The 6,737-nt window shown below is 40.9% G+C and overlaps 1 long non-coding RNA gene across 1 annotated transcript; it reads left to right on the top strand.

Annotated features, from left to right (window-relative positions):
* The first annotated feature begins 1,089 nt into the window (after positions 1–1,089).
* On the top strand, positions 1,090–6,175 carry LOC128777251 (uncharacterized). Its single transcript, XR_008422449.1, has 2 exons — positions 1,090–1,422; positions 4,185–6,175. It is a non-coding gene; the product is annotated as an uncharacterized LOC128777251 (long non-coding RNA).
* Positions 6,176–6,737: the final 562 nt, after the last annotated feature.

The raw sequence follows: 6,737 nt of genomic DNA, 5'->3' as shown, positions 1-6,737 counted from the left end.
TTTGTTTAAAAATTGAATTCTGGGTATTTACCCAAGAAAACAAAAACGCTAATTTGAAAAGATATATGTACCCCTATGTTTATTGCATTATCATGTATAATAGCTAAGATAATGGAGTCCATGGTTAGAAGAATGGATAAAGAAGACACAGCTGTGTGTGTGTGTGTGTGGGGTGTGTGTGTGTGTGTGTGTGTGTGTGTGTGTAATGGAATATTAGTCATAAAAAGGATGAGATATTACCACTTGTCAGAACGTGGATGGGTCTGGAGGGTATTATGCTAAGTGAAATAAGAGAAAGACAAATACCATAGGATTTCACTTATATATGGAATCTAAGAAACAAAACAAATGAATAAGCCAAAAAAGCAGAATCAGACCCACAGATACAGAGAACAAACTGGTTGTTGTTATGGGGGAGGGGGTTGGGGATGGGCATATGGGTTAAGGGGCGTGGAAGGTACAGACTTCCAGTGATGAAATGAATAAGTCACAGGATGAAAGGTACAGCACAGGGAATATAGTCAATGATATAGTAATAGTGTTATATGGTGACAGGTTGTAACTACACTTGTGGTGAACATAACATATAGAGCTGTTGAATCACTATGTTATACACTTGAAACTAATGTAACATTGTGTGTCAACTCTACTTCAGTAAAAAAAGGACCCCTTTTTTAAAAAAATTTATGTTTATCTTTGAGAGAGAGACAGAGAGCAAGCTGTGAAGAGGCAGAGAGAGAGGGAGACGCAGAATCCAAAGCAGGCCCCAGGCTCTGAGCTGTCAGCACAGAGCCGGACCCGGGGCTTAAACTCAGACTGAGATCATGACATGAGCCAAAGTTGGATGTTTAACTGAGCCACCCAGGTGTCCCAAAAAGGGCCCCCCCCTTTTTTTTTTAAATTTTTTTTGTAACGTTCATTTATTTTTGAGACAGAGAGAGACAGAGCATGAACGGGGGAGGGGCAGAGAGAGAGGGAGACACAGAATCAGAAGCAGGTTCCAAGCTCTGAGCCATCAGCCCAGAGCCGACGCGGGGCTCGAACTCACGGACTGTGAGATCGTGACCTGAGCTGAAGTCGGACGCTTAACCGACTGAGCCACCCAGGCACCCCAAAGGGCCCCTTTTAAACATCCTTTACACTTCCAAGATAGTTGTCATATTTTCCAGTACCCATTAAGAAACACTTTTCATATTTATTTATCAAAATAAATATTTATTGAGTGAATATTATTAAGGGCCCAGGATCTGGGCCACCAATAAAATAAACATATTCTCTGCTCTCATGGGGATTATAGTCTAGTGGAGGAGGAAAACATTAAACAACGATTCATAGAAATAACTGTATATTTACCATTTGTTGAAGGTTAAGATGAAAACAGAAAAATCTCCCCTGTGGAAGTGACATTTATGTGACTTGAAGGTGAGTAGAACAGAATCTGACTGGGAAGGTAAGTGCAAAGGCCCCTCCCACAGGGAGGCTTCCAAACTTATGCGGGCCTAGTTGGGGGGGCGGGGTTGGGAAATAATTTGATGGAACTAGCTTTTACCTGCAAAAGCAAAAGGCCTATTTGGTTATTCCTAGAGTAGTCAAAAGAGCTGCAGAATCTGCCCGAGATTTCATCCAGGAATGGAGAACAAGTAGGTACAGAAATGCAGGTTTGAAGGTCCAGGGGAAAAAGAACAGAAATTCATAATAATTTTATCCTACCAAGGCCTGCTCATTCACTAAAAGAATTAGGAAAGGATTTGTTGGTTACAGATTTGCATTTAGGAAGCATTCCCTGGGTACCATCTGGGGAATGAAGTAGAGGGAGCAAGGACACTTTCAGGGAGACCCTTGGGGGATCAAGGACCCTGGAGAAAGATGACAGAAGTCTGGAGGAGGGTTGACAGCAGGAGGGTTGAAGAGAAGTGCAAACATGTGAGATGTAAATATAAATACATAAAAACCAAAAACTGCTTATTAATTCAGTAACACTCTCAAGGGTTTGTGTTTATTATGCCAGCATCCTTCCACACTGGAAAAATAATAAAGCTTTTTGTGCTATTTTGAGTCCTCTGAGCTGCAGCTGCCAAGGTGGGATTCAAAACCCTGGGATTGTTATTAGGGGGAAGCCTCAAGGAAAGGAAATAGGGAGGGCCAGGCACTTGGGGGAGTTGTGACCTGCAGTGCAAGTCCCACCCTGGCGGTGAGGGGAGAGTTCCAGCGGCTCCCCCACCATTTAGCAGGACTCGAGTGCTGGTTACTGTATATAGCATTTGCTCTTTTAAACTGCAGCTTTTCTTCTGTGCCTCTGGGCAGACAAATTTGTTCATTTTCTCTCAGTACTATTTCTCCCCATTGCAGCTGGCAACATTGAGTATGGGGGTTCCCTTCATTACCTTGTCTTCATCTCTCTTGCTCTTCTCTGTGTGGTCTCTCTATCTTTTGTTGTGCAGAAGATGTTCAATCAGCCCTCAGTTCTTTAGGAGCAATTTCTCTATAAATAGGTGTAGATTTTGCATGTCTGTGGAGGAGGTGAGTTTAGGGACTTCCTATACCTCTATCTTGGACCAGAACACAAAAGGAGTCCTTAGAAAGAAAGAAACAAAGGAAAGAAGGAAGGAAGGAAGGAAGGAAGGAAGGAAGGAAGGAAGGAAGGAAGGAAGGAAGGAAAAGAAAAAGAAAGAAAAAGAAAAAGAAAGAAAAAGAAAAAGAAAAAAAAAGAAAAAGAAATTTCTTGGAAAACCTGTGTTAGCTCCTTAAAATGATGACACCAAGACCAAGCATGGGCTTTTATATATTATTTCTCCCCCCAAAACAGGCTCGAGTGTAGGATTCATGTGAAAGACTTTGGCAACTAGAAAATCATAATATGAAATAGAAAGAGACAGCATCAGGAATGTTGGATAGAATTCTGTTTTCTCAAGTAGTGTCCTTGATTTAAACAATAACCATTCCTCAAGAAGAAAACTCAGAGAAAAGAATAGTGTGTCTTTTGTACTCTAGCAAATGCTTTGTGAAGAAAATGGAAGTTGAGGACCAAGAAATGCAAACCTGAAATGAGTATTTTCCTCTGGGGTAAATTAAGTGGTCGGAGGGAAAACTCTAGATGGGATAGTCTTATTTTACCTGAGCTTACGTGGTGCTTCAAGAGGAGATGGAAATCTGGATGTGAATGTGAAATATCCTACAGTTAAATGTGGATGACTAACTTCATTTTTACAAAGTATCAGGCAGACAGAGCCCTTTAGCCAAAATTTGCATCCTTTGCATTATTAGACCTTCTTCCTTTGCTCCCAATTATGCTTCTACCCCTCACTTTGTCTCAGGGTCTACTCAACTCCTGACTTCCTGGGTTCTGACTCCTGCTCTAAATGCCATGCATGCCTTTGACCTTAATGAAAATTTTCTCCAAAAACAAAGGTTGCATTCACTTATCAGGTTTTCCAGCTCTTGATCCACATATTGCCCAGACCTCTAATCCTAGCACCAGACCTCCAGGCCAGACCCCACAAAGAGCAAGTAGACAGGGCTCCACACCAACAAAAAATAACAGCCCCCAAATACGCTGGGCCCCTGCCAGATTTGTGTAAGCATAACTTATCATCTTGCTGGCGGAAGAGTGAGATAAATGAGAACTCAGAGGACCAAAAACACTAAAGCCTGTCAGGACTGAAGCAAGCTCAGACATCATGGAGCCTTGGCCCAAACTTGATGCCAAAAGGGAGTGCTGGGGTTACACCCCAGATGCCTCTGTTGGCATCAGAAAACTCCAGAAAGATCCAGTGGTTTAAATTCTTCCCTTAATTCTGAGCCAGAAATTCTTAATTCCAAGGTGGAAGTATAGCAGAAAGAAGGAGGAGACCTCAGAGCAGAACTAACTCCTGGACTCTGATTTATGGGCATAACTGCCAGGTTTGGGCATGTGACAATAGATCATCATTCTTGTATTTGCTGATGCAGCTTTGAAGCCTCATTCCCAGTTCAGGGCTCTTGGCCAGAGCTCAGTATGGAAGACACAAAATAATACTGGGGACTGATTGTAGAGGAATATGTCAGTGAGTATGACATTCATGAGGGTTATGCTTGGGGGAGACAAACTGCAAAATATCGAATATTGAAATTAGATGTTGTCAGGTTTCTTTTCACCAATCCCCACATGCTCCTGCTTAGTATTATAATAAATATCCATTACCCAGGAGGAAGAGGAGAGAGTCAGCAGCCATCACCAGACATCTGGCTTTGGAAGCAGTTTTGCTGAAGAGAATACAACCTGTGCCACTGAATCCAAACAGCATTCATTCTTGGTGGTCGCGAGCATCCTTGCATCCAGAGAAAGGAATCACTTTGCTATTTTTTATGGTTTAATTTTATTATTGCATAAAACATTTTGGCTGTATAACTTTCTGGACTTCCCTGTTTTACAACCAATAATCCCGCTGAAATGTGAAATGTACCTAAAATTAACAAAGATAGTGTCTCATCCCACATCTCTGATTTCATTTAGGCTTGAAGAAGTAGTCCAACATCACACAGAGTACAAAGCACGGGAGCAGAGAGACCTAGGTTTGCTCCCAGCTCTGTGCCGCAAAGTCACTCATTGGTGACCTGAATTAAGCCACAATAGTTGTCTTAGTCTTAGACTGTGTTGTTCTTTGAATGATGCCATAGAATTAGATCATCTCCAAGGGCCCTGGTAGCTCTAACACTCTACTGCTGAACTCAGGCTGACATCCGAGACAGACTCATGAGACTTATCTTCAAGTTTTCATTCCTATAATGATATGTGGATGACTAGGGGCTGAAATATTGGGAAGATATCATGGAAACTTTCTCATATAGACATCAGAAAAAATGGTCAACAGATTTTTGTACCATTTCTGTTTAAAATCCTTATTTCTCTGGATAAGAAATAAAGGTTTTGAGAATATCTTCAAAAATATTATGGCACTGTCCTTCTCCTCTACCCCTGGAGGTTCCACTGGGTAAGAAAGTTCTGAAAGACACGTGGGAATTTGGCCAAGCACTCCCTTCTGCAGCACTCACAGGAAGGAGGATCCAAGGATTTGCTGACATCCAGCTAGGGGTCCATTTGGAGCCATCTACAGATACTCTAGAGACATTGTGCTCTTTCAATGAGGAAAAGCCACACATATAAAAAGCCATACTCACTACCTATTTCCTGACCCATTGCAAACCACCACAGTCTCTTCTCATCAGTCTTTCTTCCAAAACATAAACTATACTGTGACAGCCATAATGCTTCTATTTACATTTCTGAGGCAATATTTTTAAGATCCTTGAAAGCTAGATTGACAACCATAGCCAGCCTATGACTTCATTTTTTAAAATTAAAGGTTATAATGCTGTTTCACATCTATTTCTGAATAGCAATTCACCCCAAAACTCAGTGCTTGAAGCAACAATTTATTATTTCTCATGCTTCTGTGGGCTGAGGTTTTTCTGCTAGACTCACCTGGGCCCACCTATTTTGCTGCATTCAGCTGGAGAGAGTCTCTGACTTCTTCACTGATGTCTGGCAGTTGGTCCTGGCTATTGACTGGGGGACCTTGGTTCTCCTCGGTGAGGTTTCTTATCTTCTAGTAGGCTAGACTGGTTTCCTTACATGGTGGTTTGGGGGCAGCACTTCAAGGGAACAAAGTGGAAGCCACAGGCTTCTTATGGCCTAACCTCAGAAGTTGTACATTATTTCTGGTGCATCCATTGGTCAAAGCAAGTCACAAGTCCAGATCAGAGTTAGGAGGTGGGGAAATAAACCATCTCTTGCTAGGAGGCACAGCGAAGTCAAAGAGACATGTATGTAGGAATTGCTGCTTTTTTCACCTCCATCTGCCACAGACAACTTTTAAAATGAGGCAAACCATAAGAGACTCTTAAATACAGAGAACTGAGGGTTGATGGAGGTGGGGAAAATGGGTGATGGGAATTGAGGAGGGCACTTGCTGGGATGAGCGCTGGGTGTTTTATGTAAGTTGTGAATCACTGGATTCTACTCCTGAAAACAAGACTACACTGTATGTTATCTAATGTGAGAATAAAACATTAAAAGAATAATAATAAAATCATAAAAAATAAAGTGATTTTAAATAGTAAAACAGTACAATCATGGAAAAAGCAGAATGTATCAATAATTACAAGTAAAGAAATAAAATCACTCTTAATCCCTCCATCCCAGGAGAATGACTATTAATATAAGTGCATGTATGCCTAACATTTTTGTATACATCTTTACATTAGGTCAAAAAATACATACTGTTTTGTTCCCTGATTTTTATAACCAAACAGTATGTCCTAAGCATTTCCTCATAATGTGCCTAATATATCATATTTAATGGGCCATAATTTATTTATGTATTATATATATTTTTACTACTATAAATAATCATGTAGTGAACTTTTTCATATAAATCTTTGTGCACATCTCTGATTATTTCTTTTTTTTTTTTTAACATTTATTTACTTTTGAGAGACAAAGACAGAGCATGAGCAGGGAAGGGGCAGAGAGAGAGGGAGACACAGAATCCAAAGCAGATTCCAGGCTCTGAGCTGTCAGCACAGAGCCTGATGTGGGGCTCAAACTCACAAACCGCGAGTTCATGACCTGAGCCAAAGTCGGACCCTTAACCGACTGAGCCACCCAGGTGCCTCTATTTATTTCTTTAAGGTTAAGTCCATAAAGTAGAATTGCTATGTCAAAAGAAATATATATTTTAAAATTTTGAGATATTTTG

Source organism: Panthera pardus, unplaced genomic scaffold (genome assembly GCF_024362965.1).
Source record: "Panthera pardus isolate Hobbes unplaced genomic scaffold, ASM2436296v1 HiC_scaffold_16, whole genome shotgun sequence".
Lineage (NCBI taxonomy): Eukaryota > Metazoa > Chordata > Mammalia > Carnivora > Felidae > Panthera > Panthera pardus.
The sequence above is the reverse complement of the archived record's forward strand: the minus strand, read 5'-3'. Positions and strand labels throughout refer to the sequence as shown.